At 40.7% G+C, this 24,677-nt stretch overlaps 1 protein-coding gene across 1 annotated transcript in view; it reads left to right on the top strand.

The window, feature by feature from the left end:
• The window catches only part of GALNT9 (polypeptide N-acetylgalactosaminyltransferase 9), a 301,484-nt gene that overhangs the window by 141,914 nt on the left and 134,893 nt on the right, over positions 1-24,677 (top strand). The window contains exon 3 of the mRNA XM_072351100.1: positions 16,578-16,724. The gene's annotated coding sequence lies outside the window, so the exon portion shown is untranslated. The remainder of the gene's footprint in view (positions 1-16,577; positions 16,725-24,677) is intronic.

The raw sequence follows: 24,677 nt of genomic DNA, 5'->3' as shown, positions 1-24,677 counted from the left end.
ACTTCAGTTTTGTAAACGCACAGTACTGCAAAGGGTGCTGCAACTGGGGCAGGCTGGGTCTGCCTTTGGTCCAGTGACACTGATGCATAGGTCAGCAAGCAGTTGGCAGGTCCTGATGGCAGGGTACTTTCCAGAGGTGCTAGGATGCGGAATGTTACTAGAGTGGGCTCTCTTGCCAGATATCTGGGCTGTCCTCTTTCCCCATGATAAGGTAATGCAATGCACAGCCCAGATGCACCTGCCAGAAGGGATGATGAACTGTCTTTCTAGCTTGACCAGCTGGACACATGCTAAGTAAATCTTGTTGGTATTAACAAGGCTTTTAGGGGTGTTAGGAGAAGCTAACTCACAATCTGTCATGGCACTTTTAAATCATCATCAGAGCTAGAGCACTGAGTCTTCCCAGAACTGTATTAATTGGATTTTGTGCTACTGGGAAGATGTGTGTTTTGTGTGTCTTGCATAGCAATTACAGGCACAACCTCTGAAGATCTCAGTACCTCATGTTTTACTTTTCTTCCTCCCAAACTGCCTTTTCTCTTGAAACTTTTAATAACCACCAGCTACGTGCCTTTGTGAATCAATGGGTTGAAGAAGTAAACAAAACTGGACCAGCTTTTCAGCTAATGCAAATCAGTTAAGGTTTTTGGCTGACTCTGTCAAAATATATTTCTTTCTTTAACCTTTGGATGGTTTTCTTTCACAATGGAATGCCTGACACTGTGGTGGCCTTAGGTCCATAAAACAAAGTAAGCATAACTTATGCATCTGAAAACTGTCATCTTCAATCTTGATTTCCAGAGTGCACTGCTGACCAAAATGCAATTTTAAAAGCTTTATTCCCCCCTTTTTCTGTCCAAGAGGTCTGCTCAGAAAACAGTAGAGAACAAAACCATTTTTCAGCTCAGATGAAGTGCATAAAAATTATAAATTGATTTTATAGTGCTAGTTGAACCTGCTTGTTCGATAATAAATTATTCCATTTATAAAGTAACCAATGCATTCTTTGTAACTACCTACTTTCTGAACAGTGACAGCCTACAACTTGTATTAATATAAACCATATTGAGCAATCAGCAGAGCATATGCAGTGTTTCAATGCAACATCAGCACTGAAATCATGATAAAATGCTTCAGAGTGCCAGGCTGGTCTGTGGCAGGGAGCTGGTAATTTAGCCTGGTCTACAGCAGTGTTCTTCAGGAGCCAGAGTTAAGTTAAAATGAGGAGGGGGTCGGGGGGGATATGTCTGCTGATAAAAGGCTGAGTAGCAATTTGTTTATCTGTTCAATCAAGTATCAGATGCCAATGAAAGTGGTCTCCTGCAGTTGCTAATTAAGAAGCACTGAAGGATTGATTAGCCATTTACCAATAACTGTTGGTGCAGATGCATTTGTTCTATTATCCCAGCATGTACTTCAGGGAATTGACAAGTTTCTATTAATGAATTTGAGCATGTTCATGTGATAATCATGAGAGCTTGGCACTAAATTTGTTTAATATATAAGCTATTAATTTGATCGAGTGGCCTGAGTTCTTCAGTTACGGCTGTTCTTTCTGTGGCCTCAGAAGTTTTTCTACAATCATTCTCTCCAAGGACAGTAGCCGTTCAGGAATCAGCCACTGTGTGGGGAAGGGTCAGGTTGTAGTTTGCATTGTGCAAGCTCTAGGCTTTCCTCTCCCAAGTCCCATGTCTAGGAGGTTTGTGAACCACAGGCAGCATGCAGGGAGCCTTTGGTGTGGGACTACTTCAGGCCCTAGTGGCACTAGGGTTCTAGTGATGTGCACCTGGATACAGAGGAATCCCTTAATAACCTCAATATATATTTGGTTTCTATGCACAGAATGCTCAGGTTCTTCTATTAGCTGCAGTGAGGACACACAGTACCATGTAACAAAGTGATGGCGTGGATCTGAAATCCTCTCTGTTAATCACACTTTTCTCCTAATGGTCTTATTTCATGTTCCCCCACAAACTCAGTCCTCAATTAAGGCTTTGTTTTTCTGTTATCAATAAGTTACATATGCATATACGTAGAGGAAAGGGGAATTTGTATTTCAGTAACATTTGTGGTTACCAGTAGGGATTTTGAGGGAGTTTTTTTGCAGCTCATTCTCCCTCCATTCCTTTGGAGTTGCTGCTTCTGGTCCCTTGAGTGAATGGCTGGCTGCTTGTTGGGAACACACTGTGTCATGTGCGCCTGAGGCTCTGCAGCCCAAGCCATTGGGGAGGAGCCTCACTGTCTGCCAGGCTTTCTAGTTTAATTTGGATTTCTGTTATGGTCACAGAGAACTACAACTTGCCTCTGTGATCTTCCAATTCAGTACTTCCATCCTTCCTGCCTTTATTACATATTGCTCTCTGGGAGGCTTTGAGGCTTCCTGTAACTCAGAGTGGTCTCAGATCAGAGACTTGTAACTTAGCCAAGAAGTTTAATAATCTTCTCCTCAGCCAAGTTCAGAGAGAGCCTTTTAAATAAATACCTGGGCTGGTGACACTTTAAACTTGAGGCTTTATGTTTAAGACAAGCAAGATCAAAGCAGCTGGTATTGCGGAAGGATGAATGCAAAGCCCACACAAGCTGATGGAAGGCCAGCCTGCCATGCACAGTGCGTGGAGTGGAGTCAGGGCACAGAACCCCTTTCTCATGTGAGTGGTCTTTTTATTGCAGAGCTGTAATTGCTTGTTAGCATCATTCAGTGAACTCCATTTGACATGAGCAACAATGCGGAAAGGTGAAGATGCATACTAGGAGATGAGTACTGAAAAAACATTGCTTTGAAAGGCACTAGATGAAGAACTTTGTTGTGGGTCCACACTGAGACTGTAACCAAAATTTAGAAGACTTTTGGGTCACGTGTTGGCCTTGGAGTCTCCTCCTCTGTAAAATAGTAGAGTCCTGCTATGATAGAAATTGTGATTGTATTGAAGTCTTCAGTAGCACTTTCTAAGTTGAGCGGGAGCCACTTTAAGGCATCTTGCAAAAGGGATAAACGCAGGAGAGGTAGAACACGCCATCTTTATTTTAACCTTTCAAACCGTGTTTCTTATTGAAAAGCAAATAAGAAAACAGAGACATCCTTATGCTGTGATACTTTGTTCAGCATGCTGCTTTTTGATGCTTGTTTCAGACTTTGACCCTGTTTTAGCCCATATGAAAGTCTTCCCTGGTCTGGATTTAATGTTTGCTGAAATTAAATTTGGAATGAGATCCAGTAAGAGGAAATATCTTTAAATTTGATTGCTGAAAGAAATACCTTTAATCTCTCTTGTTATTAGTACTGAAGGGGCTTTTGGAGAATAATAAAGCTATCACTCTAAGCCCCTTAATTCTTTTTTTGTACTCTTTTTTTCATTTGCTTCTGCTTTTTTTCCCTATATTATTATTCTGATATGCACTTTCCTGCTGTTGTTCTATGCCATTTTCTCCCTTTTCAAAGCCCTACATTTAGTGCACTTTTCCCTTCCTTCTCCCTAACTATTTTTAAAGTCTGATGTTTGTTCTCGCCCTCCTCCCTTTTAAAGCCTTCATCCTGCTTCATATTCCCTGCCATAACTGAGCTCTTTGCTGCCATGTCCTAACAGTGCTGTCACAGAGGGTGATTGTGGTGGGACGTGGCATGTCTGCATTTACTTTTCCATGTGTGGGGCAGCTGCTGGCCTTGCTGATAACAGCTACTGGCCCACGTTAGCCCAGAAGCTCTGGTTGTATGCACCACTCTGAGAGCTGTACAACAAGAACTGTAGCAGCTACTATGTGATTTGAGACTAAACAGGAATTTTTGCTGTGTGACCAGTTACACTGCTCTCCTTTCACTTTGGAAGTAACTGCATGCAATTGCTAACCATTAGCTACTGGCATTGCTCTCTGTGTGAAGAAAATGGGTAGCTGTAGTAAAAAGTGTCTTTAAGATGGTTCATTAGAATCGGGATTATCAGAGGAGGTAATCAAAATCAGACTCGTCAGATGATATATACATATATCTTAAGCCTTTTCTTATGTCTAAACTAAGGAAAACTCGAGAGTCATAATTTCTATGGTGTTTGCAATGGGAATTGTTGCACATATAAATAAACCCTGAAAAACTATATTGTTGCTGATCAAATTATTATTTTGTGTTACAACTGTACCATCTCCTATTTGATACCTTGTTATGGGGAGTTTGTGGTTGAAGAGAAGACAGACTTTTGTGGTAGAATGAGATAGTTATGTGACCTGGTCTGTGTCATGTAGTAATTACATTAATGCACCTTTCTGAGTGAAGAACTGGTGACAGCTGTTAGCCATTGCTGCAGTATCTCCGTGTTGCATAGCCTGCAATAGATTTTGAGTGTCAAGAAAACAAAATGTGACTGAGGTGAAAAGTAGAGGCAGATAGCGAAGGGCATGATTGAGACCCAGACATAAGATTCCAGCAGAGTGAAGGCGTAGGGCTGCATTCTGGGTCCTTCTGTCCCATCCCTCTGTCCACCCAGGGAATGACTGATCACCCTTCTCCGTCAGCACTGCTGGAATGGCAAATAATTGTGCCTCTCCATGCTGACCTTTCCTACTTAAATAAGGGCAACTTCTGCCCAGAAATGGTTGCTTTCAAGAGCTAATTACTGCTGAATATTGCATGATTAATGCTTACCAGAACAACTATAGTGGGCATTTAAATGATTTTAGATCCTTTTCCTTCCTCTTGGGAACATCTTGACATACAAATTTATGCTTAAAGTTCTGCCTGATTTAGGCATTTCTGAATCTCTATCTGAAATAGAGAATATAATAGTTTGTTCTCCCATTTTAAAGTTCTGCTTAGAGAATTCAGAATTCTAGTGAACCAGCCTGATTGTTTGTAAAAAGTCTTTGAACAAATAGAATAGTGCTTTTGGCAATGTTTCCTGTTTTAAAGGGGGGGGGGGGGAAGAATGAGAGCAAAAGCCCAGTTATTACAGAGGATAAAGTGCAATTAATTGTATGCTAGGATAAGCTGCTATGCATTGGCTTAAATTGTGAGACAGATGAATTTTGATGATAAACAATCTCATCTAACTTTCATGTTGGTGTTTCTCCTTGGTAGTAAATATGGAAATGAGGGAAGTGCAGATCTGTCCTGGTACTGGGCATAATGAGTTGTATCTCCTAGATTTGCTCTGTATAGGGATCTATGTCTAAGAATTGATAAATGTTCAATCCTGGTAATGGATATCAGGCAAAATAACGCGTGCCAGATAGCTCAGTGCTCAAAGCTTCACCAAATGGACTGCCCTGTCTGGGCTGGCATCGCTTGGCTAAGAAGGATTATGCTTTTTCTGCTCTGTTTCTAAAAGCTAAATCTTGAAATCTTGTTAAAATTTCTGCTTTATATTAGGGATTGGGAGACAGGAGCAGGGTGGGGGAAAGAATAAAAGGATCTGTTTTTTTGAGCTTGTGAAGATAGGAACATGCTTTAACAAGGAATGAGATGCATGCTTCAGAAGGAGCCCACAGCCCTGTAATTGGCATTGAAAAATACTCTGTAATGCCAGGCAGCATTACCAGGGTCAGCATGTCGCAGAAAGATCCAAGGTGTAATGAAAGCCCTGTATTTTGTAAACAGATTTTTGCATCTAGATGTGCTACAATCTGCCACGTGTTTTGTAGTGCGCATAGATTTATAGTCAATATATGCAGATGTGTAGATGCACATCTTTATATGAGAAGTCTAAACTGGATAAGTGACTTGGAAATATTAAACAGAGGGGCAGTGGGCTATTCCTGTGACCTGGAGTGACAAATTTCTTTTATGAAACTGGACTTTATTTTAAAATCCCTGATAGGCTGCTTTTCCACTTAATTTACTTCCAAAGATATCTTGGTTTTAGGCAGCTGTCTAAAATATTTGCTGATCAATCCTTTCAAATCTGTTCAGGCTCTCCTTAGGTAGAGAACAGAACAGGGAAAATGGTTTACATTGCAAATCCCTAATAGGGTGAGTTTGAATAAGCAAACTCCATGTAACTTTTGCCTTAAAGGCTAATGTTAATTTTCATTAAGTGCAAGATCAACAATGTTCGGTCTTGTCTCTCTTTTACCATTAAAATTAAATTACCATGAAGCAAAACCTGAGATATTGAATGTGAAAGCAAGTTTTGTAAACCTTTAGGCCTTAAGGATGATCAGATCTCAGGTGGTTTGGTAAAAATATCATGTAGAAGATGGAAGCACAGATTGTATCACTTGTGACTTACCTTGCCCCCCTTTACTGCCTGCCAATCACAGCTGGTGTACTTGGATCTCTCCCACCAGTGTTTCCTTTGCCAGAAAGCAGCTGTAACAGGAGAAGGCAGCCCAACCCAAAACCAGGGGAAACGTGGCTGTGTACCTGTGTATGCAGCCTGAGCATCCATGGGGTTCCCACTGGTGTTGAGCTGTCAGACAGATGAACAGGGAGGTGGGTGGCTTCAGCGTCCATCTGATGCTGAAGTGCAGTTTAGTGCTTTGCTTCTCGGGACTGTCCTTATCTGTTGACCATCCAAATGCAGAATTATGGACACCATCCTGCTGCAGCAGAGTGACTATCTTTGCAATAGAGTGCTTTTGAAATCCAGAGTGGCAGCTGCTGCTCACACAGGGGCTGAACTCACCTGAGTGGCAGCAATTGGTGGAAGATGCAGTCTGAAGTCCCCAGATTTCTGAACTGACTAACTGCTTGAAGGCTAAGCTCGTCAAACCTATTTGCCCCCATGATGTTTTGCAGAGGATGGGGTGTTTATCTGAAAATTTACTGATGTGCTTTCTCAAATATAAATATCATTTCCCCTTCAGATACCTGCTGGCTCCCATTTGTCAAAGTGACAGTCAGCCAGCAAGCAAGCAAACATCTCAAAACATGCTAAAATTAGAAGGAATTGATATTGCATTCAAAGTAATATGATCAAGCTTACAAGTTTAGGTACAATTTTATCTTGCAGAATGCAGATGGCACCATTTCAGAAGGACTTGATTTTTACAATAACCAAGGGATGATAAGCACAGATCAATTTACAGTTCTCGTTGGCCAACTACACTTACTAGGAAAATGAGATGTTAGGGGAAAACAATGCTTACATATCTGCTACAGGGTGACAGTTATAAGCTATCATTGACTCCAAATCAAAATGCCAGAGATTTCATTACACAATTTTTGAGGACTGAATGCTGATTCATACTATTGCTGGTGTAATAGCCCAAGATTGGGGGTATTTGAGATAACACAAGGTTGTTACTGTTACTAATAACTTGGGAGCTGCTCTGGTCAGAAGTAAAACAATTTCTCCAGTGTTTGGGTCTTTCATATATGATAGCTGTGTCTTTTGGTCTGTGTTCATGAGATTTTTCTTTTATTCCTGCTTGATGCCTTTTGGTCTCTGAGATCTCTGCAGTGTCATTGGTTCACTGCCAAAAACTACTATGAAACTTAAGTTTAGCACAGAGTATTATAATGTTGTTAACTCTTGCATCATTAAGGTGCCTTTTAGGGCATGGTCTTTAAAAAGAGAACGGAGGACTTGCTGGCATTGCAGATGCATATTTTTCCTGAGCACCTTCACGTTACTGTGCACATGGTCCATTTCTTCCTTTTGCAGTTGGACATCACTGATCCTGCCTGGGGAGATGCAGCTCTGGTGCTGCCTTGTCACTGTCACCCACTGGTGTAATGCTGTAATGCAGTGTAAATGAAGCCATAAATCAAGTCTTCTCTGCAGTAGATACTTCAAGAAAGTTAAGTGTCCTAAAAGGTCTGTACAGTTCACTATCTAGATGCCAGATTGAGCATCTCTTTCCAAGCTGATACAAGCAAGATCTTCCCTGGTGTGGGGAAGTGGGGCTGGCTGCTGGCAGAAAGCCTTCTATGAAGGTATATTTTGTGTGGATTTTTTTCTGTATCTTTCTGATCCTTTACCACCTGCTTGCAAGAGCCTTTCCTTTGGCTCTTTGAGGTCCTGGTGTAGGTGTTCCTGTTCTGTGTAGAAGAAGGATTGGCAGCAGTTGCAAAAGGGAGCAATGCGGAGAGCATGAGAGTAAGGCTTTTTGGCAGCTTTTGCTAGCAGCAAATCCTGAGTGTATGGTAACGCCTACAAAAAGTGTCAGAAGTCGGTGCCATGCTAAAGCAAGTCTGAACAAATCTTTCAATTTTGGGCTGCAAGAGACTGTTTTACAGCGATGTGTGCGTGCAGACCATGTGCTTTTGTGTATGTGTGTATAAATAAAACCTGGCTTCTGATTTTTGTAATCTCTTCCACCTGGAAGAAAAATCATGGTATTGTGTGGGGTTTGGGTACATTCAGAAGAAAATCTATGTCTCAGCACATTTCCAGTCAATGTGATGCAAGAAATAGCTGCCTTGCTCACAAGGCAATAACCTTGTCTCTAATGCATGGACATTTGAAGGTCAGTGAGTACTGCACATTAAAAAAGCAGCTCATGGATGTCAATTGAGAGAATCTGACTGTACAACTCAGTTTAAAACAAAACAAAAAACTACAGAGATGGGTTAATGGCTTGTGTTCCCCAATAGTAGCTGAACAATGATCAGGGAAGGGAAGATGGCCCCGCTTTCACATGCTCCTTCAGAGCTCTCCAGAACATGGATTTCCAAATGCCACCAGAAAGCTGGTGATGACTTCATCTAAAACACTGTAAATGGCAAAGGATTGCAGAAATTAACTCATCTTAAAAATCAATAGCATTTAAGATGTGTGTTCCAAACAGTGACAACACTAATCTGAAAGTGTTCCCTGATTCAGCAGCTGAGTGGAAATATCCATTAGAGAACAGGATGCTTCCCACTGTTCCACCCACGCCTTTCTCTAGCTTGGAAGTAATTCGTGTTCCTTCGCAGCTGGTAATGGCAATGAACTTGATGTAGGATGAGTTTTGGAAGAATATTTCAGGACCATCATGGGTGTAGTAGGCATGGAGAAGGAGCATCTAATCTGGCAATCTGTATTTCTTGCAGAATTCTGAAGGAACTTACAGGCTATGGAAGACTAGCTGCAGGGGGTTAAAAGCAGGACTGAAAATCTGGATCTGTGTTAAAACTAGTCACTCATGTAGAGATCAATTAAACGGATTTTCCCAAGGGCATTAGTAATTCATTTCTCTGGGATGAAGGGAGAGGAGAGTTATTCACAGAAGAGCGCCTTCATATCACACAGATTATTATTTAAACTTAAGCTGTGTTTGTGGGTACAGTTTCTGTCTCCTTCCTTCCACTGTGATGAGCACCGCTGCTGGCCATAAGGTGTAATTCTGCTCCATTACAGTATATGTTCTGGTCTACTCATAAAGGCAGGCTTAGCAGTAGCAGAGACCTGAATGCAACAGCATTATTGCAAAGCAATCCAAGCTCCAGAGTCACTGCTTCAACAGCCTCTTTAGAAGTTTGGCTAGACAGCAACCTACAAGCTGCCAGAGTAAATGCAAAATGACTCCAAATTTGGCTCAATTTCAAATGTAGTTTAACACTGATTTCAGCTGGGTGAGATTCTCTTTGTTGGGATCTGCAGAATGCAAAGCGTCGCTTCAGACTTTTCTTATGCTGCATCACCTTAGTTTTTCTGGATAGAGCTTGTATGCTCAGTCCTTCATGCATTAGTTGATTCTCTGCTGACCTCAGTGCTCCTCCATTACTCCCAGCAGTCAGCTTCAAGAACAAAAGGAAGTTTCATTATTACAGTTCAGCTGCAGCCAGAGAGAAATGGGCTGCAAATTCAGGGAGCAGCAGACAGAGGAAGTGAGAGTGTGTATATGCTGAATTCATTCTTCTTGCATGACTGTGAAAACGAAGAACAAGCCCATTCTTAGTTCAAAGCAAAAGTATGTTTTACTCACAGTATATGAGTCAGCACAAAATCTGGGATTTCTTTCTTTATCTAGGCACTGCAGTACAGCAGTGGCACACTGCTATTGGTCTCTGTAGGAGTACAGTGCATCAAAATCACCTACTTATAAGAGGAAAGCTCCTTTTTAGTCTATGAAACATGGTGTGGGATCAAACTGCATCTCTGTCCCGGTTGCATTCCTTCAGCTCTATCCTGGCTTAGTAAGGTACAAGCTATTTGCACGGCAAATAGCCAGCTTCTCACAGATGTGTTTCATGTTGGAAAGATGAGTGAAAGCCTTCAGGCTGGGCAAGGCAGCAAAGGCCCCAGGGGTGGTCACTGCTGTGATCCCACTTGAGACTTTCTGAATCTGAGGGAGCAGGGATGACCTGGCAGCTGCCCTGCAGAGGCTGCCTACAGCTCCAATCACAGCCCCTTTGGGGAAGGATGTTTAATTCCAGAGGCAGCTGTGCTTGAGGCTAATAAACTTCCTTTTGCAAACTTACAGTAAAAATGGAAGTCTTGTTAAACTGTTCTGCAGCCAACCCCATCTTCCTGGGGGTGCAGAGGCACGGAATTCAAACTGCCTGAACCAAATGAGGCAGCAGGAGCCCAGAGAGCAGGAAAAGCCATTTAAAACTCTTTTGCTTGTATCTTTTACTGCTGAACTTGCACTGGGGGTAGATGTTAATTTAATGAGTACTCATTAAATGATCTTCCAGTAGCTGAGATCGGTCCCAGCAGGTTCCTTGAACATGACACAGGATTTTGTTTTGTATTGTTTGGCTTAATTAATTTATCTGAGGGACTGTTACAGTCCTACCAGAAGAGGGTATAAAAATACCACTGGATGAAACTTCCTGGGGAGTACTTTCATTTATCCCCACCTCTGCCCCTGGTATTTTCAGAATGATATTTGAAATATAATTCAGCTTTCAGTATTGAATTTTTATCTAAAACTTTTGAAATAAAATATTTTTTTGAAATGTTAAAAGCAATAGATTCATATAAGGAAAAATAATACCAGGCAATTTGAAGCTAATCAAGATTTATCGGGGGATTTTGCCTGGGGAAAAAAACAAACAACAAAATGAACACTTTTCACTTGGGACCAACCTAAAGCAGTTTCCCACCACATTTTTTTCCCATTTCCCAGAGAAGATCAGTTGTTCACACAAGGCTGTTATCAGCGTGAGTTGAAACAGATTAATTTCACTGCAGATGTACAGTTGTAAGTGAAGTGTGACATGCTAGAAGCATCAGTTAAAACAACAAAAAAAGCTGCTGCTCATCTGAAGTTGAAGCTCAGTAGAAAGGAGGAAAAAATAGTAGTTTTGGATCAAAGAAACTGCTTAAAACTGGTCACAAATGATGCTTTTCAAGGCTGCCCTTAAATACTAATAACTGACGTTACCAGAGCAGCCATCTTGCATTAGCAGTAACTGAGGACTAGTTAATAACAAGGATTACTGCTTCTACGTTGTTCAAGTCCTTTAATGACTCAACATGCACAATAAGCTGTAAAATATTTACCATTTTCAGGATTCGGAAGACTGTCAGTAGGCTCTGGAGGGAGGTCTGTCTCTGCGATGTGCTTTGCTTCTCGGGACTGTCCTTATCTGTTGACCATCCAAATACAGATAGTTGAAGGGTCAAGCCTCTCCAAAAAGCCCCAGTGCTTTTCCTGGTTGGAGAAGGAAGGGTGCTTGGTTACCTCGCTTTAAGAAGCAATCATATCCCTATAAATGCTTGCCTTGAGTTATCTTCAGCTTCTAAGGCTTCCTGAATGGAACTGGAATCTGATAAAACTGAAGGCAGTCTAATACAAGCAGACAAGTGATAGCAGAAAATCAGTGCACTGATGTTAAATACACAAAACTCTGGTAATGAACTCTTCACTTGTAGACAGAGAACAGCTCTCAGAATTGCAAATTGTTTTCATACTTGAATACTCTTTCCATTATAAAGCAATTAACTCTCTTCCATATTTTTTTTTTTAAAGAAAAAAGGAATTTGTTTCAAACATGACATTTTTCTCTCTTCCCAACTATCTTTTTGCGGTTTCTTAGTCTTTACTGCTTTGGATGAAGGATTCACGTTATTCATAATGTCTTGGATACAAGCTGATGTGAATTTTCATGTATTCAGTTTCCTAGAGAAAAATGTGTTGTTTAGGGTTGACTTCTTAATAATTTTTTCCCAAGGTATTTATTTCATATACATAGAGAAGAAAAGAAGTTCCTCCATCTTCACAAGGTAGCAAATTATTTGATTTACCTTAAGTTGTTGTTTCCACAAATTGTCATAGCAAATCTCAGTTACCAGCATGATATGCATTAGAGAGTTTATGGCACATCTTCAGAACATCTGCTATTGTTCATAACTGGAAGTGCTTGACTTGGCCATCTTATTCCATCGTGCTTTACTTCCCCTGCCTGCTCTTTGAACTAATCAACAGCAATCAAGAGGGGAGAGGAAACACTGTGCATGCAGAAAGAAACCAGGTGTTCTAATTCATTCCATGCTTGAAGAAACACAAAGTGCACTTGGAAAATAAAATGTTATGTTTCTTAATACATCAGCAACAATGACAAAAAATCCAACAGCAGAAGTTTTATGAATTTACGTTAAGACAGATTCATACTGCTTTGGAAACGTGACCTCAGCCTTCCTGATTTAATCCTTTTTTAAGCTCCTCTAGTGTGCTGTTATTCATAGAATTAGACAATGTTCTAAATGAAAACAGTAGTGGAGTGTTTTTTCCTCAAGAAGAAGCAGCTGTAGATCTTGAAACTTTTACGGGATGAAAAAAACATTTTGTGACTGTGTTTTGTTTTCTTTTAATTCGCATTTTCTTCTTGGTGAATGTAGAGAGGTTTTGGCTTGAGGTGCTTTGTTAGGGAGGTGACCTCATCACAGTATTCACTATTTATTCTTTTTTTTTTTTTTGATGGAAAAGATCACCAAACATTTACTGGCAAAGAAAGAAAAGGAGGAATGGATGATGCAGAAGTTCTTACAAATTCTGCCTTTTTGTTTTGGCTCTGATTTTAATGCCCCCAAAAAAAAGAATGGAAAAGGCACTTGGAATCCACAGGGGGGACAGAAATTAGACAGCAGCTGACATGACTGAATTCTAAACAACTGAATATTTTGCAGTTAGATTAGATAATGCTGGGTTGCACTGAGCGTAGCATTGGGCTGTCTGGGGGCTTTTGTTTTCAGATGCAATTTGAAAATTGAAGTCAGCAGCCAAAGGCATTTAATATCTTTAACTCATGGTATGAGGCACCATCATGCCCAGAACTGGTATAAGACCTCTCTCACAGGCGGACTTGGCACTCGGTCCTAGGCTGGGAATTCTCCTGTCTTAGTTCTGCTATGTTTTATTTCACCTTTTTTTAGTAGAAAGATGAGAATTCGGTACTAGCATGCTGAATTGGCTGATCCAACAGAAACAACAATGTATATCATACTACTGAGAAGATGTACTTTGTTAAACTCAAGATGATGTGGCTGAATACAAAATAACCATTTACTTGGATATTTTAAATATGGCCACAAATGTTTATGAGGCTGAAAACACAAGCACAAAGCTATGTATTTTGCCGTCAGACAATGCAAGTTCATTAGGCTGAGATGCAGCCTAGAGCATCGTGCTATGAATTCCTTTGGGTGGAAATGGGGTGAGGGTGAATGCCAGACATCTGCTGGTGTAGATCAGTGAGCTGAGGATAATTTTATTCTGCTCTTTATTCTTCCACTATAAACCAAATGAATGGAAATAAAAGTTCTGGAAGCCTTTCTTGACAGTGGTGAACACGTACAAGTTGGATTGAAAGAGAGAGATGCCTGGTTCATGTGAAGAAACATTTTTTTTTGTGGCCACGTTGTGCCTTTAGGGCAGCTTTGAGGTTCTGCTGTAAGGTGAATCCAGTGCAGCTCCACAGTTGCTCGGGTGTTACAAATGGAATCGTGTCACCTTTAGTCATGTGTTGATAATCTCTTCTCTACAAGTGGGGATTCATTGGATCAGTTGGTTTGCTAGGTATGGATCTGCCCTCTTTATTTGAGGACAGGCAGTGTGTTTTTCACACTTAGGGTTCTGTTTTCTGCTTATATGTACAGAAACGTGCCTCATGCTTCTGTCAGGTTTTGTCACCAACTGGTGACTAGGGGGTGTTTAGGGGTTATCATTCCATGTGAGCATCCCATTCAGGCAACCTTAAAATAGGCCACCATTTCTGCAAGTGCTTCCAAGCTGCTCGCCTTAGGATGTTTCAGTGTTGGAGGCACCTCAAGCTACTAAAGCTTTTTGAAAATCTTGGCTGTGAAGTCTGGAGCTGTGAATATATAATGGATGATGGCACAAGGCCCAGCTGGAGTCCAAACACACACATACAAAACCACACAAGAATATGAGCGGCGCTAACAAGATATGTGCTCTGCTGCTGCTCTCATCACATTCCCATAAAATGGCACATGGAAATGAAGAGTTTACTCTGCCCATTTCTTCTAGCCTTGAGCTGAAATTCTGAACTTTACGGGACTTCCTGGTTTCCTCTGTTTTTCATCTCCTTTTCCCACATAACGCTGCCTTTTGGTTTTATCATCTTGAAAGCTCGGAGATATTCTGAATTTTATCTGCAGGGAAGCTCATTTGTTTTTAAATGATTTTCAGCCTGGAAGCTGGGAGATTACAGGCAGCTGTAAAAGAAATTGCCTCCGAATAAAGATGAGTTTCTTGGTTACCTGAAAACCCAAACTAGTTAAAGTAAGAGTTTAAAGTATAAGATTATTTAAGCAGGTTGATCCAATGAGTTTCTGTTGCAAGGCCTGTAAAATAATGAAGAGGAGGACTCTGATTTCTTCGTCTCTTATAGTCTGCCAAGTGAGTTCAGTGCTGAGCTGGGGTATGGCAAAAGCTGTGTTAGGTAACGTGAGGGAATGCGAGTGCTTCCTCTGCAGCACTGTGCTTGGCAGCTTTATGTCTGAATGTGTTGGGGGAAGTGGCTTTCTGTTCTCTGCAGGCCTAGACCAGCAAGGGCAGCCTGAGGATCTGTGGCAGATGAGATGGGTCAGGTCCCCAGGTGTGATGTCACGCTTATGCACTCTGCTTCCTGCTGTGAGCAGCAGAGCACGTAGGAAAGGTGGGGAAGGAAAACCCCACTGTGCTCTGCTGGAAACTTCAGTGCTACCATTGCATTCATATCATTGGCAAATCCAGGTTATAACTGTTTACTAGGAGGGTGATACAAGCTCTCATTTATTCCAAGTTTTCCTTTGATATGAACTGGAATTCATCAAGGAAGGCACCTGCAACAGGAAAGGATGTGGTTGTCTTAGGGATCTTTTGTTGCATGAGGCAGGTATTAATATAATACTTTTTAATGGATGATTAAGTTTAATGTGGTTAACAGAAGATCATTTTCCTGTGCTGTGGTGAGGAAGATATGTATGAAAAAGCAGAACAGAAGCCCTGGGGAAGTAATTTTTTCTTCTCATTTTTTTTTCCCTTCTGCCTCCCCCTGTTTTAATTTCTTATTCTTTGCTTTTTTCTTTTTTCTTTTGTTACTTCACTGCCATCAATTTTCTTTTAGGGAGAGATAATTGTGAAGGGAAAGAAGTTTAAAATTAAGACATTTAAAGTTTGCCTTCTAATATTTTCTAAGGAAACTCAGATTGCCTGTGTTTTTCTATTTCACGTTCTACGCTGTGCTGTCCCTGATAAGAGACTTCAGTGGTTTGAGTGAACACCAAAGTATCAGCCTAAAGCTAAAGAAAACAGTCAAAAAAACAACTCAAGGCTGTCTTTTAATGGACAGTGTTTGTTCCCATCTTCTGTGATTCTTCCATAACTGTGATCAGGAATTCTAAGGACAGCAGTACCTGCCTTGCTCTGCCAGTAAACCGGTGCTAATACACCCTGGCACGCACAGTGGGAGGAATAATATTGTATTTGATCTGAAGGATCAAACATTTTGGGGAATCATCTGATCTCAAGGATATCTGCTCCTTCTTTTCTCCTTATTACTTTTTAAAGATGCAGCCCTAACCAGCCTTTGTCACTGCTCTGTAAACAGCAGTGTTGTAAGATAAAGAGATTGGCAAAGAAAGAAGAGGCAGGTTGCTTTTTGTTGGTGTTTTGGTATTTGTTAGATGTGCATCAGACCTCTTTCTTCTTAGTGTGGGGTAAGAAATCACAAGTGTTAAGTAACTCAAAACCAGAGAATTAGTATGCAGGTTGTAATCATTGTTTATTTTAGTTCTACAATATACAATAGCTTGTTAAGTATTGAAACCTTCTCTCTGGCAGTGGCTGGTGCAGGGTAGAATCATAGAATTGCTAGGTTGGAAGGGATTTTTAAGACCACCTATTTCCAACGCCCTGCTCTAGGCAGGGACACCTCTCTCTAGCCCAGGTTGCTCACAGCTCCATCCAACCTGGCCTTGAGTGCTTCCAGGGAGCAGAAAGGCTCCCAAGACAGCACTTTTCCAATCCTGCAAGCTAAGTCATAGTTTAGTGCTTGTCCAAAGCCGTGAGACAGGCTCTTCAAGAACCTGTGCTGAGATAGTCATTCTGCTGCAATGTCTCTCTTGCCTTTGATTTCAACAGATTTCTGTGTGTTTGAGAGTGTCTGACTTGGTGGTAAAGTTCAAAACTGAATTTATAGATTTTTTTTTTCTTTTGGAAAAATATAAGAATAATTTGAGTTCTGGACAGCAATATATTGCTTTTTCTTTCAGATTTATTCAGGATTCCTCAAGAGGGAACAATTTTCTTGCAAGCTCTGCCCAATCACTGAGCAATGGGACTGCAGGACCTGGAAGGTGCACCTCTGTGACACGGCTGCAGCCTTGCAGTGAGTGCTTCTACAATGTGGATTAGACCAGGTAAGGCAAGGGTCACTCTGACCACCTTTTCTTTTGAGCATATAATCACTGTCTTTGAAAAGCATCTGAATTTGACTAGGCAGCTGCCTGCCTAAAACTGTTAAGAAAGCCTTGAAAGCCATTCTGCTGCACTATTAGAAACCCAGCAAAATCAAGAAAGAGAGTTTTTTTGTCCTTCAAAGGCAACTTCTCCCATCTTCTGTCTTATCACGGCATCATGGTGCTCAGAATGGATTTTCCCTAAGTGTATATAGCACCGTAGTTCTTTCTAGCAGCAATGTGTAGTTGGAAAAGGAAAAAGTGTAATTTCTTCAGCCTGCATATAACAACTTCATAAATTCTATATGGGAAGATTTATCACTGGTTAAAAAGCAGTTTTTCTACCTTTACCAGTATGGGTTTCCTGTATGAATGGTTACTAAACAGTCTGTGTTGCTGTAAAGTAGTCACATGCAGAATTTCTTCTTTCTTGTGAGCATCAAAAGTTGACTTTCTGACTGCACAGCAGAAATACGCTTTGCCACTTACATGAGCATAATTTTGTGATGAAATTACTGAAGTCAGCAACTAATTTCATTGCTGCCTCAGACCTATTTTAAATGAGCAGGTATATTCATCAATCATATCCTCGCTTCTTCTAGTACTGGCCTAATCAATACTTGAAAGAGCTATTAAAACACTTTCCAATTACAAACAACAAGAAGAGAAACTGTGGGTAGACAAAACAGTAGAATGCAGAGGGAATTATAGGGGCAGACATCAAAGTTTGGTGTTATTCTCCATTAGAACTTCGTAGATAGTCACTGAGCATGAAGAATTTTTTAATGGTACCCTTCCATCCAGCACTTTTAAAATGCCAAGAAGTGATCATATTGGGCTTAAAAACCAGCGGAACACAGCAGTCATAAAGGGCAAAGGAAAGAACATGGACAATGCTGTTTCTCCTGGGGAGGAGAGGACAAGGCTGGCTCTTCAGCAATGGCGTTGTGGCCCCTTTCAGCCTCTGATAATTCCTTCTGAATGTGGTAGTGAACTGGCCCTGTGTGATGTGAGACCTAGGCTAAGTGAAGACGTCTCTTGTACCAAATTTCAGGCCTCTTTGTTTCCTTTGTTTCCTTCCTTTGAAAAATGTCTGGGGCTGCTCTTCTTTTTCTATTTGTCTATACTTTTAATACCTACTAAAATCAGTGCCTCTGAGGAAGGATTCATTTTCTTCAGTGCAGTAGGGTACAACTCTGCTATCCAAAACCCTCAGAAGAAAGAAGAAAAACAATGCTGACATGTTCCCTCCCACTGCTCCTCTAAATCCCCGTTGATCTGTGGGGGACAGGAGAGCAGAACTGCTCCCTTCAAAGATGAGAACATTCAGATGAAGAAATTTTAAAGCTGCACATTTGCTTCACATGGATTCGATTTCACTTGACAGTAGAAGAGCCACAGGGCTAAATTTTATTACACATTTGTGCAACAAGTATTAGATATTTCATGTTAAGAATATATTAGATTGTTTAAAAAAAAAAAAGAAAAGCAGACCGACCACTCAGAACAGATACAGAAAATGAATAGTATTCCTGGGAGGTTTTTGCTCATTTAAAACCTGAAGGCTGAAAAAAGAAAGTGCTGAATATGATATCGGGAATGTCATCACTTCTCCTGTCCTAGGTGTCTCCCTGCTGTTTTGTGCGTTTTGCCATTTTCAAGGAGCACTTCTCTTACTCCAGACGTGTTGATAATCCCATCCTTGCTTCAGCATTTAGTCATGGACTTGCTGGACTGTAGCCTTCATGAAAAGTCTGGCCCAAGGTATTGGGCTGAGTGGTGTAAAAATCTATCAGTCCCAAAGAATTAGGGTGTCCTTCCATCTTTCTTTGTGCAGCCTCTTTGATTCGGGTATCCTCACATACATTTGCTGAGTAAAGGTGAAAATCTGCCTGTATCTCAGTATCTCAGTATATACTGTATCTCAGTATGGTGGTCTTCAGAGAGTCACTTCTGAGTGCATGTGAAAAGGTATAAATGGACCAAGCAAAGAAGTGGACAAAATCTGTGATGTGATAACGCCCTGACTTTAGTTTGAACCAAGGGAATCTTTCTTGATGCAACTGAGTACAACATTCATGCAAATTCAACCAAGAAGGGCAAAATATTTCTATTCAACATAGTTGTAAGATGGTTTTCTTGCTGTTTTCTTCACTGTAGTAACACTAATACTGTAGTGGGGTTCTCTTGTGTTTGCCACTATTGGTTGTTTTGGGGACCAGATTGCTTGGAAGGTTTTTGCTTCATATCTTCCTGCAATAGTAAAGAAATACTTTCTTCTTTGCTGCAGCAAAGTGAGTGTGTTCTGACCTGGGGAGTCATAGTGAAGCAGATGCACAGATTGCTAATTGTGTTCCTATGATCATCTTCGTTTCATAGGCAACTTATAGCCTGCATTCTTCTTTTTCCATCTGGTATTATGCACACATTCCTTCATTTCTCCTTCTGCCTCTTAGCGCTGCAGCAGTAACTACAGTCTGGGTGCCAGGGAGGAAGAATGGCATCCTTGGAAACAAATGGAGGGATTGGCAAAGACTGAATGATTGGCATTAATCATGCTACAATTAGATTTCCTTGTTGAGACTTTGATATGTGTTTGGGTGTCCAGGCTAATGAGCTGCCAATTTCTTGTCATCACCAAGCTCCTCACCTCTTAGTCATGGCAGATTAGAAAACCAATTCCAAACTTCCTCCTTCCTCCACCACCACAAAGTTTATTTTGTCTCAGCTTTCAGTAGGCCTTGGGGGAAAGGGCTGAGTGACTTCATGATACCATAGCAGTAGCAGATCAGATGGAGTCTCCATTTGTGATAGTCCAGGAGGTGTTCATACAATACAAATAACTCTCGGGACTGTAAGAATTACATATACTGTGTGAGTAGCAGGACTTTGTAGCCTATCTTTCATTTTTTGGAGGGGAGAGAAGGTTTACAAAATACACTGAAGCCGATGAGTTCAGCATTACTTCCACTGCTGTATAGCATCAAATCTTACTTGCTTCAATAGGAACAAGACCAAATTGGTACAGAAATACTAGATGTCACTGAATCATATTTGTGTTACTATTTGTGTTCTTCCTTTACTATAAATTCCTGCATGTGAAATGCAAGCAAAGCACATGTACAAATTGTAGAAGAAACTATGCAAAATAGAGTTTAAAAATTAAATATGACATGGCACGATAACTTCACTGAGGGAGAAGCATGTAACAATGCAGAAGACTGAATAATTCATCTGCTGATCCTTTGCACTGCAGAAACGCAAATGGTAGATCCCGGTAAAGGAGAACTTTGTGCAAAGTTCAGCTCAGGTGCAGAATATAACATTTCTTCCATTCAAAACACTTGCAGTCCAGCCATCCCTGAGAGATGGCAATGGGGAAAAAACCACCACTGCTGCTAAAGTGAAATTCAGATTCTCAAGGTCTAGAATCAAAATTCAGAGTCTTATAGGCTTTCCAAACATCTGATTCCATCTCTCTCCATTGCACTTGGGGCTAGTTTGCTTCGTGCTCTTTTGATTGCCATTTGTTGCAGATATTTTTAACATCTTCCTGTCTTAATTATAGGAGTCATTAGAAGGAAAGATCGATACTGGGGATAATAAAACCACGCAGATAATTAGAATAATAAAGCTCCAAAGATAATGAAAGCAATTAAACTACTTTTCTGGGTGGCATGAGGATATGGAATAATCCTGGTAGGTCTGGCATTTTGATTTTAATGAAATTGACCTCAGAATTTTGACCAGAGTGAGAACAACAATGAAGGTGATACTGAAAAACAGCATTGATCTTTCTGTTCTTCTTCCTCTGGTCTGTATGTGTCTGTTCACCTGAACAAATATTTCATCCACTGTCTTCAGGATCAGGTGGAGATTATCTGCTTTTCCCTTTTCTAATGCAGGCAGTGGAATCACAACATCAACACCCATTTTAAGATCTGTCATTTCTGGTGTGAGATGCACCTCTTAAGACTAGCTGAATTTCCAGAGTACTCAGAGATCCCCTCAGTTCCTCTAAGTAGGGGTGAAATAGGCTTAATTTCCAAAGCTATCTGCAAGTAAATTGAACAATGTGATTTTATTGGAACTTAGTTTTCTTTTGGGAGTTGTTTAATAAAATAAGAGTTGGACTCATCTTCCACCTCCCTTTTCTCCCATTTATGCTGATACTACTTACTATTCTACGTGAGCTTCTTCAGCCCCTTTCATGTTGAGTCAGAGCACCATTCTGGTGTAAACTGGTGAGATCCTGTAGAGCTGTGAAGCACCTTGCTCTGGTTAAGTTATAATTGTTCCTCCAAATGTTTCTGCTGAGCTGTGACGTCAACTCAGAATGTTATTCAGGTTCACCTTCCACCTGACACTTCACTTTTTTTTCTTGGAATTCAACCACTTTTGTGAAAATAATGTGCTGAAATGTTGGGGTTCAAGTGGGAAGAGTAAAGCAGTTGTTCCCTGTAAAAGCTTTGCCTGAGAGGGACTCGAGCTGGGCTTTGGTTGTTTGAGTTCAGTTTTTAACTCCCTGTAGAGCTGGTATTTTATCTTATTGGAGAAAAACTAAACTTAGTTATTTCAGTAAGCAACAATAAACCATCCCTGGAATTCTGGTCAGCCACTGCTATATGTTTCTGCGTTTTGGGACTTGCAAAAATGAGGGGAAGACAACTCAAATGTTGTTCCAGCACTGACTTTTACCTTGGTTTTGATGTCAAGAAAGGGTAATACTTTAGAGAAGTAAAGGAAAGTCAGAGGTTTATAGTGCAGTCCTGTGGAAAAGATACCTTTGTGAGCAAGAAAAGGAGAAAAAAGCCCAGGTCCTACTAGCACAGCTGTAAGAAAAGTGAAATTGATGTTCAGAGGCCACAAGAAAGCTATGGTGTATCAGAAACCAATTTGGGGATGAAATGTTAACCAGTGGAAATGGAAGCAAAAAGATATGCTTGTATAACTTCATGAAAGAGAGCTTGGCCTGCAGGGAGAAGGAAAGTGCCTGTGCAGCTGCTGGTGCTGCAGAAAGATTTACTTTTATTTTTAATTCTATTTTGATTTTGTTTTATGTTGTGTTACTTGCTGTTTTCTGGTTAAAAAGAAAGCTTCCCCTTTTCTCCCAAGAAGGGCTGCTTTTCACAGAGAATTACTTGCGGATTTGTTGCTGTGGAACAATGGATCAATATTGGTTTGTGAAAAGCTTCAGTTAAAGTGGGACAAGTGGAGATTAGCTAGATGATCTGCTGGTTGTCCATCACTATAGATTTTATGTTGTCAGCTCAAGAGGTTTATCTTGCCCTTCCTGTTTGGAGCCAAGAAGTGATCTTGGCTGAATGGCATAGCACACAGAACTTAAAAATAAAAGCTATAGGTGCCACAGTCAGTTGGAAGGAAGGAGCAATATAGGGCAAATCTGGCCTTGTTTGTGCTCTGGATAAAGGCTCCCTGCTTAAATACTTTTGCATCAAAGGAAGGCTAAGCAGGCAGAGGTTATGGAGTCGGTGTGAGGTTGGTCAGTTTCCCGTTTTGTAACTGCTGCATAGAAATGACTGAGAAGCAGTGAAGAAGGCTTCGCAGCTCTTTGGGGTCTTTTTTTTTTGGTGATTGGACCTTTGTAACCTAGATAGAGTTATTTTTTCCCTTGGCTGGTTTTGCCAATGTGCCAGTTGCCGTCTCTAGGGAGTTGACAATTGGCTCTTTTTAGAGAAATACTGCTGTATGCTTATTAGTCCACTGAAGTCAGTACAGCTCCAGTTGAATGCAAAGGTTTAACCTTTGTGGCTCCAGCTGTGTGGGAGAGTTTCCTCTGAGATTTGGAAGTGCTCAAGTTGGAGTGGAACATACAGTGTTTTAGTGTAAGATTGTCATACCATTGCATTCATTTTTAAACCATTTGGATTTGTCCTGGTGTTTGTATTTCAGTGCTTAATGCTGGGACTTGGTGATTTTTTTCCGGTGACATAGACGTATTAAGCAGAAGTGTCTAATTATCTGTATTGATTAACCTTATCTTATAAAAAGGTAGCCACTCATTAGAGCAGTCTGTATTCTGTACAGTGCAGAAAATGATTAATTTACTCCCTGCTTTCTACTATTCTGTATGCTTACAGGAGTAAGTGATGGATAAGGGACAGCCTGCGCTGTCTTAGGTCAGAACAGTAGGTCAGATTCATTATTTACCTTCTGAATGTAGAATGAGAACTTCCTCTTCTAGCAAATCATGACCCTAATTCACTTGTTTACAGGAAGAGGTGGAATTGGGCAGACAGCTGTTCTGTTCTGCCGTGTGTGTGTGTATATGTATATATATATATAAAGCACTGTAACAGGTAACAGGGACCTATGATTTCTGAGATGAATTAGAAAAGCTTTCTTCTAAGTCTATGTAGCTTTACTGCTAGTTTCTTTAAATTATACTTTTCGAAGTGGCTTTTGCTGTGAAACTAAGCAAAATTGGCTACAGCCAGGGTGCGTGTGTGCTTAGACCACTTATTTCTGTCAGGGAGTAATTTCTTGCTTTCTCGTGATCCACCATTTGTTTATTTTCTGTTGTGTTTAGTGCAGAACTCTTGTTTTGGTGTGCATTTGTAAGCCTGTGGTATACTAAGATGAAATGAAGCACCATAAGCACGGCTGAATGACGCTCTAATCTTAGCAGATTTTATATATGGTATATTTATGTATGTGTGTACCCGTGTATGATCCATGTGGTCTCTGTCCACTTTTGGAGACATATATGTCCTAAAGAGGTCAGGCAGGAATGCTCATCATACATTTAAGTTATTAGTATATTCTAACATTTACTGCAATGGGAACAGAATGATATATGCAATAACCCACACAGTCCCAGCAACAAAACCAACACTGACCCAAGAATACTCTTTAGCTGTCAGCCAGTGTGACACAGGCAAAGGTTTTGTTGCACTCCCTGGTATATTTTTCAGCCTTCCTTCTTCCCATCCACTATCTCCAGGGTGTAGAGAGATTTTTTTCTGCCCAACCAAGTAAGATTTTCCTTTAAGCCTTTTCTTACCATCATGTTTCCTTTTGCCTTTTGAGTTCATTTTTGTACAAGAGGTTGTTTAAGACAAACATGAATGAAATTGAGTTATTTTGCTGTTCTGACTGTTTAGCACATTAAGACAGGCTTTCTCTCCTCTAGTCCATCAAATTGAGCTTCATACTAAGACCTGCATCTCTGGGGCTCTGGCTATTCACATAATGTTCCAAATCATATTGAAGCATGCAAAATATTTCCATGTTCACCTTTAAGAAGAGGGTGGAAAGAATCTGTTTTGATAAGTCAAATAGTTTTTGATATTGGTAAGATAAACGTAATGGAGTCTCTTCTGCCTTTGAAATATTTCCCTTTCATTGTATTGCACAGTACACAGCCATTTTGATGTGTCGTACTTCTGTTTAAAAATTCAGTCATTTTGTGTGACACGTCCATCTCAAACAGCTTGTTTTTCACTGGTCCAAACAGTGTGATTAAATTATCCCACACATGGAGTAGCTCTGTTGTAACTTGAATGGTGCTTTTCCCATCTAGATATGACCAAGCAACAGTGCTGGCTTTACAGTGTGCCAGGTCCTTCCCAGGGAAAGACGTAGCCCAGACAACACGAACATATGCTGAACATGTGACATATGCTGTGTTGTTTATGCTAGCTGCAGTTTGTACATGATCACAGACACGAATGGGCTGTCTCAGCTACTGCATGCGAGCTGTGCTGAAAAACCTGTTTTAGTCTGGCATATCATGATATAACAAGCTGTTGGGTTATTTCTTGAGGACACTGCTCGCTGGTGATGTTCTGTATTTTGGGAACTGATGCCTGTAGACACAAGGAGTTCCATGTCCCCACAGCATGTAAGTCTGCTTGGCAGCTTTTACTTGTTGTCCAGAATACATTTTCTTTG

Source organism: Excalfactoria chinensis, chromosome 16 (genome assembly GCF_039878825.1).
Source record: "Excalfactoria chinensis isolate bCotChi1 chromosome 16, bCotChi1.hap2, whole genome shotgun sequence".
Classification (NCBI taxonomy): Eukaryota; Metazoa; Chordata; class Aves; order Galliformes; family Phasianidae; genus Excalfactoria; species Excalfactoria chinensis.
The sequence above is the reverse complement of the archived record's forward strand: the minus strand, read 5'-3'. Positions and strand labels throughout refer to the sequence as shown.